Source organism: Phasianus colchicus, chromosome 1 (assembly GCF_987193195.1).
Source record: "Phasianus colchicus chromosome 1, bPhaCol1.hap1.1, whole genome shotgun sequence".
NCBI lineage: Eukaryota > Metazoa > Chordata > Aves > Galliformes > Phasianidae > Phasianus > Phasianus colchicus.
In genome coordinates, this window is record NC_143436.1 from 156739446 (window position 1) to 156750878 (window position 11433).

Genomic DNA, 11433 nt, shown 5'->3' on the forward strand with positions numbered 1-11433 from the left:
CGCAAATCCTCAGATCAGGTAGACTACATGTTTATTTTATAAGCCTTCTAGCATATTGAAATACTGTTAAAAAAAAAAAAAAAGAAAAACAACAAATAACAGAGTTATCTAAGGGATGAAGTGCAACTTCTCGATTTTGTGGCTGGTACATATCTAATTTTTTTATCCAGTTTGGAAAAAACATGTATATAAAATGTGCAGTTGTCATAGATTTGCCATTTTTAACATGAATTGACAAATATCTGTGAACATCCCATTGCTGTCTTCCCTCTGAAGGATAAGCAATCAACCCTTCAGCAAGAGCTATTTCACAAAGGTCATTACAAGCCTTGGGCTTAAAAAGAAGCCCCTTACACTAAAGTGGTACAGTGTGAGGGACATACAATCTGTATATACAAACAGAAGTACAATAGGGGCTCTCAGAATCTTTCAGTGTTTTTCAGTCCAGCTACTCCAAAACAGATATTGAAAGTTCTAATACTGTCAAATTGAGGGTTCAAGAAAGCAGCGACTGAATCTTCTGTGCTATATGCAGCATCAGTTTTGAAAGCTGTTTGCATCTAGATCTCTAAGCTCTGTATTTACTGTCAGACTATACAACAGACCATAGAGTAAGAGATATGGTCATACAAGCCCACTATGTGCTTCATGCTTATTACATTTGTTCACTAAACATTTTCAGTCTGAACACAATAGCATAGAGAACAGTTATGGGGTGTAAGTAATTTTTTTGTGGATTTTTCCCATTCCGCATAGCCCAGAACACTCTGAACCAGCTCCAGGAAAACAGGAGTTTGCCAAAACATTAGTTCAAGCAGGTGGTTCCAATTTATAGGACCTTTACCTTCGCTATGCTTCAGAGCTTCTTGGAACAAAAAAAAACCTCACATGCCTACATTGGCAAGTGTAGGATGTAAAAGGCAGATGTTATTCTCACCTCCACCCATTGGAATCTTTTTGCCAGATTAGCTAGTATCAGAACTATTAGTTAGCTTCTCAACCGGGCACATGGGAAGGCAGTTATAATAAGGCAGCTATAAGCCATGTGCTGCCACTTATCTTTGTGCCTCTTACTGGGAAAGAAAAAAAAAAAAAAGGAAAAAAAAAGAAATGAGTCAGAAGAATGGCAATTTCTTACCTGCTAATTTGTTTCTCCACATGCCTTAATATGCAAGTGCAAACACTAGCTGAAACTCCTCCTGGCAGCAGATGCATACAGGGAAAATACAAAGTCCTTGGGGTGTCAAATTCAAAATACAGAGTGAGGATCTGTTTGGCAAAGCTCAGACCAAAATTCTTAGAACAATGAAGGAGAAAAATGTATTTCAGAATGTGCAGCAGAAAATTTTCAGGAAGATAAATTCTTCAGACAAAGAAGAGATACTATGATTTTACAGGCAGTTGCTAATTAAAAAAAAACCACACTATTCATGGAAGCACTGGACAATTGATATTTACCTTCTGTTCTCTGTCTCTCTGTAAACACTCTGATTACAAGGCTGGTCTGTGTCTCTCCTGCTGTTGTTTTTACCTCCAGTTTTGCCTGGAAATAGGGTTAATAACATACAATTTTGTTATTCCTTGATAATTTCTTACTCGGATGCACATGACACATGGCCAGCCCACTCAAGCAGGACCAGTAACCAAACAGCAGACCACCTTGTAATGTGATTAAAGCTTATCACAAAGTCATGTGACAATGAAAGATAACTGGACATCTATGAAAGGACTGAGCCTGATCAGAGCAATGCCATCTCTCACTTATTTCAAAGCCATAAGTATGTGCTGGAAAACCAAAACATAGGACAACACTTCTAACAAAAACAGTTTGATGGGCATTAGATACAATGTGGTTTTGCAACATCATGCGTACATGCAACATCTCCAGGCCTTTGCCTTCCGAACTTATGCTAAGCAGCTTCTTCACAAGAATAAGCTACCCCTCAACAATGATGTCAAGAAGCAAGCGTTGAGTGAAAAGCCACTGAAAGCCAGGTGGTAAGAAATACCGGCATCATAAGTCTATCTTAGACCTATCCCTTTATAGAACTTAGTCAGGGCTATAGAAAAGCTCTTCTATCTTTTGAAGGGATATTTTCCTGACTCTTATTTGAAGAAATGTAGCAAAACTCACATTCTTTGCTGTTGTTGCTAAAATGCAATCGGATGTTTTTCAACAGAGCATGGTGGTGCACTGGAACAGGTTGCCCAAGGATGTTGTGGATGACCCATCTTGACAAGCTGATTGAGTGCACCCTCAGTAAGTTTGAAGACAACACTAAGCTAGGAGGGAGTTTTGATCTTCCTATGTGTGTGCACGTGTGTGCATGCATGTGTAGGTGCTTGGTATCGAAGCACAACTGCCTCCTTTTCAGCTGCATTTCAGCGGAAAGCTTTCATAAGGTATGCTCTGGAAATATCTAATAGATTGAGTCCCTTGAGGCTTTGTAGATGGAGAATAGCCTGTGTTCCCAAATCTCCCCTTACATGAGAAAAAAGGAAGGCATTAACCTGCTTAATTTAGCTGTAAGTGTCTCAAGAACTTCACCATCTAACAGGGAAGTATCTAATCAAACTAGGCAGCAGACAAACAGGTGGCTTTTGGATCACTGTCCCAGGCTCAGGCAAGATAATTCCACCTAAGTCCCACTTGTAGATGCTTGAAGTCTTTTACTGGCTTCAGCCTTGTGAAGGTATCTATAGCAGCTGTGACTTCAAGCTGATGCTGATGTGAAAAGGTGAAAAGTTTGGAGGATATTCAAGTGTCTGACTTAAACATTTCACTAGGAAAAGCGCATTCTCTCTTGGCATGAGAGCATAAGGTTGAGTTGTTTCTCCAAGTCCTAAAATTTAAAGAGCCTCAAAAGCCTGACAAGATTCTCATAAACTATTGAAAAGTATAAAAAGATGACCTGACTTTCTGTCACATAAAAGTCATCTGAAGGCAGAAGAAGTCTTTTTAATTTTCAGAGGAGAAAAAGATGGAAGAATAAGAGAAATTCTGAAACTGTCAGAATGTTTCTCTAATGGAACAGAAATTAAAAAAGGTCATAAAGAAAAGAGGTGGTGGGGAATCTCTGCAAGTCTTTGCAATGTTCATTGGGTATGCGTATGGGAGAAGATGGGTCTCGTCCCATGCTCGTACCCAGTCAATTTTAAGTCTGATTGGGTCAAGATGTCTTAATGTGTATCAGAGATGCCTTAAGAGATGTCCTCAGTGTGTATCAGATTTTCTTTCTTTGTGCTGCTTTCTTAGAAAAGTGTCATTTTCTTGTTTGTTTTCCTGAATTTATTCCCAATGTCTGTCTATCTGTTTTTACTGTTATTCTCCAATGTATCAAATTGGTTTTCCTTTATACTTCTCTATTTTTTCTTTATATTTCTCTAAAGATTCTGTGATTCTATTTCCAGTCCTTCCCTGAATGAAACCACTCATTTAATGCTTTTACCCTCTACCTTGATTCTATGATCAACCTTTAAGTTCAGAGAACAGTAAGATTTCTGCCACTTGCACTTTCAGTTTCTTACATGGCACTCACATTATCTTCCCCACATTTTTTTTCCCATTTGTACTCTATAGCAGTAAAGATTGTGGAAAAGAGAGATCATAGACAGAGTTTCTAGAAAAGGTTGAGGCTGTATATCTTTTTGTTTTTTTTTCTGGGAAGAAAGAAATGAAACTTTAGAAGAGAGGTATTTTTCTCAGAAAATGTTTGAAGAATTACATTTGTGGAAGTAATTCACAAGAAAAGACCTTCAGATAAGCTGAATGCAACGACTGGCTGTCACTCCAATAGAAGTGAGTCTCCCTCAGGTCCAAGGCAGAAGTGACAGTGCTGCACAGCAGTCTTAAACAGTGCTGGTCACCAATGTTTAGGCAAGTAAATTAAGCCTGTAGGGCTTAACTTCAAGTATGCCTGCAGGACACAACACCTGAATCAAAGAACCTAGGCACAAATGTCCTGATGAGAGCAAGGTGCCTTGTCAGTGCAGTCCTTGGAGACTTAGCTGAGAAAATGGAAGGATCTACTTCAGAATGCAAACTCATTTGAGTGTACTAGGTTAGATGTAGTTGCCTAAATGTAGCTTTTTGAGCCATCTGAGGTGCCCTGGCTAATCCTACCTGGCCTTCAATGGCCTGTCCAGACATCATGAGTCCCTGAGAAACCCTGCATCATGTTGCATCTGAATGCCTGCTTTCAGTGTATTAAAGTGCAAGGTTGAAATGGATCCTGTGGAGGAACCTGAATCCATTGTCTGTAATGGAAAGTTAAGATACCTCAGTTACATTTTCATAGCTAAACCTCTGTGCTTGAAGCCAAAGCTGAACTTCACTCTAGGGGACTGTCTTTGAAATGCAGTGTACAGAAAAAAAGAACTACCCCCCTTTTAGAGTGGAAACATTAAAGACATTCTCAAATACCTTGGGAATCATAGAATATAGATAATTCATTTCTGTACTTATTTCTCAGAGTTCAAACCCCATTTTGAAATGCTGGGAATAAGCAGTATGTCTCCAATAAGACTCTGACATTCTTTCTCCCTTCTGTTTCTGCCTTCCTTATGATCCCATCAGCATTGTGGCTGGACCTTCTCTAAGTTTCTCTCAACTTCTCCCAACACTGCTCCCCCCTCCATATCACACCCCCACATATTCCTATTACCCACTACTGTAATATGCCCTTTTTCCAGAGTATCACAAAAAAGAATTTCAGGCATGACACAAGGTGCTTTTAATAAGTACTGTCCTCACAAAGGAATACCATCCAAGTATCGTCATGAGCACTGACTGAATCCTTACTGGTATTTTTTCCAAATGTACCTAAGATTTTAGGTGGCTATTCCAAGCTACACTTCAGATAACTGCTGACCAGGAAAGCAGTAAAAACAACTGCATTTATTAAAAAATCAAAGATCATTTTGTCGTACAGGTGACTTACCAAAGGAGTGTGCCTTCCTAACACTGGTTCCATCTCCTCGCGTTGGTTCATCTACAGCAGTTGTTTAAGCTGTTGGAGGGAATACAGTGAAAGACTGAAATGACAGTCCATAATCAAAAGTTTTTTAAACTCCCAGTGCTCTTCTTCAATCCTCTCATCTTTCATTCATTCTGTAAAACAGTCACTTACCAAATAGAATAGGGACACACTGCAAGGCACAACTAGCAAGACAGTTGAGGGTAGTTGTTGTTTTTTTTTTTAATACAAATGGTCCCTAAAATCATTTTCTTCAAAAATCAGGCAGTGGAAATTAGCTGATATCACCCTCAGTAACACTCTGGATCATGTACTTCAATAAACAGCAATATCTTCATAGAATTAGTATTCTGGGATCATTAAGTATTATGTAATGTAAATTACATGACAGAGTAAGCCATGAGATATTATAAAAGCACAGAGAAAAGCAATGCCACTCTTCTAGTGCCAGGACAAGAGTGCTGAGGGAACTGGCGGAGGTGATAGCTGAGCCGCTTTCGATCATCTATCAGCACTCCTTGTTGACGGGTGAGGTCCCAGAAGACTGGAGGCTTGCCAATGTGACTCCCATCTACAAGAAGGGCTGCAGGGAGGATCCAGGGAACCACAGGCCTGTTAGCCTGACCTAGAAGATTATGGAGCAGATTGTCTTGAGGGAGATCATGCGGCATGTGCGGGACAACCTGGGGATCAAGCTCAGCCAGCATGGGTTCACGAAGGGCAAATCCTGCTTGACCAACCTGATCTCCTTCTATGATCTTGTGACCTGTCTGGTGGATGAGGGAAAGGCTGTTGATGTGGTCTACCTGAACTTCAGTAAAGCCTATGACACTGTCTCCCAGAGCATTCTCGTGCAGAAGCTGGCAGTCTGTGACTTGGACAGGTACACTCTTGGCTGGGTAAGGAACTGGCTGGAGGGCCGGGCCCAGAGAGTGGTGGTGAATGGAGTTAAATCCAGCTGGCGACAGTTACGAGTGGAGTTCCCCAGGGGTTGGTGCTGGGGCCTGTCCTTTTTAATATCTTTATTGATGACCTGGATGAGGGCATCGAGTGCACCCTCAGTAAGTTTGCAGATGACACCAAGTTGGCTGGAAGTGTTGATCTGCATGAGGGTAGCGAGGCCCTACAGAGGGATCTGGATAGGCTGGATAGCTGGACTGAAGCCAACAGGATGAGTTTCTTCAAGTCCAAATGCCGGGTCCTGCACTTTGGCCACAATAACCCCAGGCAACACTACAGGCTTGGGGCAGACTGGCTGGAAGACTGTGTAGAGGAAATGGACCTGGGGGTGTTGATTGATGCTCAGCTGAAGATGAGCCAGCAGTGTGCCCAGGTGGCCAAGAAGGCCAATGGCATCCTGGCTTGAATCAGAAATAGTGTGACCAGCAGGAACAGGGAAGTGATTGTTCTCCTGTACTCAGCACTGGTGAGGCCGCACCTTGAATGCTGTGTGCAGTTTTGGGCCCCTCACTGCAAGAAAGACATTGAGGCCCCGGAGCATGTTTAGAGAAGGGCAACTAAGCTGGTGAGGGGCCTGGAGCACAAGTCTTATGAGGAACAGCTGCGGGAGCTGGGACTGTCCAGTCTGGAGAAGAGGAGGCTCAGGGGAGACCTTATTGCTCTCTATAACTACCTGAAGGGAGGTTGTAGTGAGCTGGGGGGTCAGCCTCTTCTCTCGTGTGACTAGTGATAGGACTAGAGGGAATGGCTTCAAGCTGCGCCAGGGGAGATTTGGGTTGGACATTAGGAAATACTACTTTCTGAAAGGATGTTCGGGCGCTGGAATGGGCTGCCCAGAGAGGTGGTGGAGTCACAGACCCTGTAGGTGTTCAAGGAACGTTTGGATGTTGACTTGAGGGACATGGTTTAGCGAGAACCATTGGTGATGGGTGAATGGTTGGACTGGATGATCCTGTGGGTCTTTTCAAACCTTAGTGATTCTATGATTCTATGATTCTATGACTCACTTTATGACTGCAGATGCATAACATGCTTCTTTCAACGGATTCATAACCAACTCTTAACTAAACTGCTTGTTGTTCGTATGACAGCAAAATTCCAAAATACATTAATTTATGCTGCTGAGGTCTAGTCTTATTTTTGCTGACCTTCAACTTGTTAAAATGTACAGCTACTATCTTATGTCCAGTTTTGTGTTACATAATTTACTAAACCAGAAACTTACCCCACAAATAATCCCATGGGAATCATAGAATTGCCTGGGTTGAAAAGGACCACAATGATCATCTAGTTTCAATCCCCCTGCTATGTGCAGGGTCACCAACCACTAGACCAGGTTGTCCAGAGCCACATCCAGCCTAGCCTTGAATGCCTCCAGGAATGGGGCATCCGCAACCTCCTTGGGCAACCTGTTCCAGTGCGTCACCACCCTCTGTGTGAAAAACTTCCTCCTAATATCTAACCTAAACCTCCCCTGCCTCAGTTTAAAACCATTCCCCCTTTTGCTATCACTATCCACCCTCGTAAGGAGTGAAACTGTAAAATTGTGAGTACACAATTCAGTTCAGAAAGCAGCTATTTTTTTGTTCACTTCCATTTTATTTTCAGATTATTGTGATTAACCTTACATAAAAAGAAAATACAGTAAATATCAAAATAACCACATAAAGCCAACAATGTGCATTTGTGAATACATTGTGTGCAGGGTAGGATGATCTTTCAAGGTCCCTTCCAATCTCCAACATGCTGTGATTCTGTGGAGGCCTCAGTACAAATACCCACTCCAAGATGCCTGGAGGGAGAGCACAGCAGCTCTGAGCAGATGTCCAGCACCATTGATGAGAAGGACTCAGCCTGGGCCATCCACAACCAAGCGCAGGTGCCTGCTGTTTTCAGGAGAAAACCGTGTCCCTTGCAATGTGAGCGCATCTGCCAGAAGAGCAGGGGGAGCAGGGGGAGCAGCACGCAGGTGACGCAAATTTCACCAGAGCTGTTATTTTTGTGTCAGCCCTCCCACTGCGTTAATTCAGCACAGGACAGGGGAAGCGATGCTTTCCTAGCGTTCACATAGCAGGGCTATGGAAGCAGAAACGCAGCTGCGTGCCCACGGCCTGAGGGGAAAGCCTTTTGCTTGGAGACGTTGAGGACGGCTCGGAAAGCAGCGCGCAGGTGCTGGGACCGCCGCCATCTCCTCTGCCTGCCTTGCTGAACGCGGGGACCTGCTGCCGCCCGAGCTGCTACTCCCGGCTCTCATCGCAGCGGGCAAACGGCAGTGGAGCCGAGCGTCGCGGGGCCGAGGAGCGCAAAGCGGCCGGGCAGGACAGGGCACGGCAAGGCAGGGCAGGGCGGCCGCCGCCCCGCAGGCCGCCGGCCCCGCCGTTGCCATGGCAACCCGCGGGCGGCCGAGCGGCCCAACGGCTGCCTGGGGTCGGCGGGCAGACCGGCGGGAGGAGGCGGGGCCGGCAGGGCGGCGGGGGGGCGGCTCGTTGATATGCGTGGCGCCTCAGCGCGGCGCCGGGGCGGACAAAGGCGGGTTTCATCCGGTGGCGGCGCCGCGCACACAAGTCGGCCTTGTGCTGGGCTGCAGATGTGCGGCGGGGGCGGGCGGTTCCCGCTTTCCCGCCCTTCCGTCCTCCCGTTGTAGGGTGAGGCCGGCCGGGCGGCGGGGCCCGGCTGGGAAGGCGGCACGGGGAAATGAGGCGCGGCCTGGCCGGCAGGTGTCCCCGGCGGCTGGGAGCTGTGCCGTGGGACGATTTAACAAATAAATAAATAAGGAGTACTAACAGTACTTAATTTAGAAACAAAATGAGATTGTGTGGTGCTGTTTTTTTCTTTTTCCTCTGGTGGCCAGAAGCCAGAGCTCTCTCAGTGAATACCTCTGGCAGAATGGAAGAAGCTGCCCTGTTTAATTAATGTTAGTCCCATCCCCGACAAGAGAAGGAAGAAATATTCCCATTCTTTTAGCTGTGGAAAAGCCACGGTAGACATGTTGAGCCCAGCCCTCCTGCCTGCCTCCCTCCTCCCTTCTGTGCACCGCGTATACAGGCAGCACACGGACACAAAGGAAAAGGGGAGAGCAGGGAAAACATTTCTGAGCAATTAATTACCTGAGCAATTGGATACGGTGCTGGAGGGCACCCTGGGTATAGCTTTCCTCCCAGGAATTCCAGTGGCAGAGGTAACCATTGCGGTAAGCCCTCTCAGAACCACGCCTCATTTAGTACACTGACCCACCCAGCAATGAAACGTGTTTGTCCAGAGCATGCACAGAGCAGAGCTGGTAGCATTTGTAATGCAGTGGGATCCGGGATTCATAAAGCCGCGTGCTTGTGCATAAAGACGTTAAAATCTCGCTATGTATCTCTAGATATTTAATTCTCTCTAAATGCACAGAAGCAATAGATATAAATCAGACAGTAGGTCAACCTCCTTTTAAGCTGCCTGCTTTCCTGTTCCTATACTGTTTCAAAAATCATAGTTTATTGTATTTCTGTACAGGTCACAAATCTGTGGTACATTGGTATAAACATCAGCATTCATACTGAGACTTGTAGGTACAGAAAATAAGTTTATACTAATTGTAATCACAGAATCACAGAATTGCCAGGGTTGGAAGGGACCTCAAGGATCATGAATCTCCAACCCCCCGTCATAGAATCAGAATCAAAGAATGGCCTGGGTTGAAAAGGACTTCAAAGATCATCTAGTTTCAACCCCCCTGCTATGTGCAGGGTCGCCAACCACCAGACCAGGCTGCCCAGAGCCACATCCAGCCTGGCCTTGAATGCCTCCAGGGATGGGGCATCCACAACCTCCTTGGGCAACCTGTTCCAGTGCATCACCACCCTCTGTGTGAAAGATTTCCTCCCAATATCTAATATAATCGTTGAAGATGTTACAATGAATAATATATGATCATTTAGATTTTTCGGGGTTTTTTTTTTTTTTTTTTTTTAAGCTTTCTGTTCAGGTACTAAAGTTTGAGTTCTGTCTTAACTATAAAACATTCAGTTTTCCTGATGGCTTTGCTTTGTTGCAGGTTTGCTCTGTGACTGAGAGCCTTGTACTTTTGAAAGGATTATTTTTCACTTATGGGAAAAGTCTGCTGCAAGTTTTAAGATGGTATTACACTTCTTTTCTTGGCCTTTATTGCATTTACACCTTTTCTTTATGTGCATACAGCCTGTGGTAATTTATTACTTAAGTTAGTTATAGCTTTTCAGTGAAGCTAGGGGGACATATAGAAAATCTCTTAGCGATGTATTAGCATGGAAATGCAGTTCCAAGCAGTAGGAACACAGTGATCTCAAGCAATACTTGGCAAAGGAAATCACTGTGTTTAAACCTGACCATGGCTTAATTTCACAGTCCCTGCTTAAGTGTTAAAAATTTTCAAACTGAAGTACTCAATAGGCTACCAAGTCTGAAAACGAAGTCAGAATTTGTAAGGGAGGACGCATTGCTCGCAGCACAGCACTTTTATTTAACACTCAATTATGAAGCTGTGCACAGAGAGGCTTTTGAGATTGTTGCTATTAGAAACTGAGCCCAAGTCACCAGGGTTGTGGTCAGGCTGCCATCACCACTCTGCCTCTGTTCCCTGCCTTTCTGCTTGCTGACTGACCTCAGCATGCCTTGCTGAGCCAGCCAGTGGTGCTCCATGTTCTACATGGCAGGGCCAAAACATCTCAGGTGCGAGGGCTGGTGCCGTCCTCAGGGACAAGGGTGTTTTGGTTTGCTGAAATCCTGTCAGCCGTCACTTAACATCAATCACCAAGTATCACGTAACAAATACAAAAGCAACATGACAGTGGGAATGCCTCCTTTGCTACTGATTTAGGCTGAAAGTTTCCATTTATTTCTTGCTGTTGTGAAAAGAGAGTTCTATTGACCTATTTTGACACCCAGCCAGAGAGGTGACTAAATCAGCAAGAAGCTGACAATTTTTGTTTCCAAACTCACCCACCAGAATTTTAATACCATGCTTTGTTTGAACTGAAAGGCTGTCATTTCAGTGCTCTTATTCACTGTTGACCACAGCATTATGTATTTCACATAGTATTTTGGAGACATACTATTAGCCATCATTATCATATTCATCATACATAATTATTGCATATGTAAGCCTGAAAAAAAAATCTGGTGTATTTTCATTACATTACACAGTAGCACTTAACAATCTTTACTGCAAAGATTATCATAGATTTGCTTTCCTCCCTCTGCATCCCAGGCAGAGCTTGATCCTTCACTACACAAGGCTTTTGAGGTTACGCAGCTGATTTCTTCAAGACCAGGAGCAAATATTCAGGCCTCTTAATTCTACATTTCTCTGAGCATGTCCCAAGATGGGAGCCATGCAGGATAAGTGGGATCTAATCCTGAATTAATTCTCCTGGGAGTAACTGATCCTCAGGATGACTTCCACAGGCACAGCTTCCAAAGGTGCCAAGCGCTGATTCACAGCAGCAGTTCTGCAGACCAGCCAAGGAGTCATAGC

At 44.2% G+C, this 11433-nt stretch overlaps 1 long non-coding RNA gene across 2 annotated transcripts; it reads right to left on the reverse strand.

Moving 5' to 3' along the window:
* Nucleotides 1-326: 326 nt before the first annotated feature.
* LOC149920182 (uncharacterized) lies at nt 327-9860 on the reverse strand. Of its 2 annotated transcripts, none has more exons than XR_016461491.1 (4): nt 9044-9860; nt 4941-5009; nt 1459-1543; nt 327-1234 (listed from the first exon to the last, which is right to left on the reverse strand). It is a non-coding gene; the product is annotated as an uncharacterized LOC149920182 (long non-coding RNA). The 2 variants fall into 2 exon arrangements; XR_016461490.1 differs by having other exon boundaries at nt 327-1296.
* Nucleotides 9861-11433: the final 1573 nt, after the last annotated feature.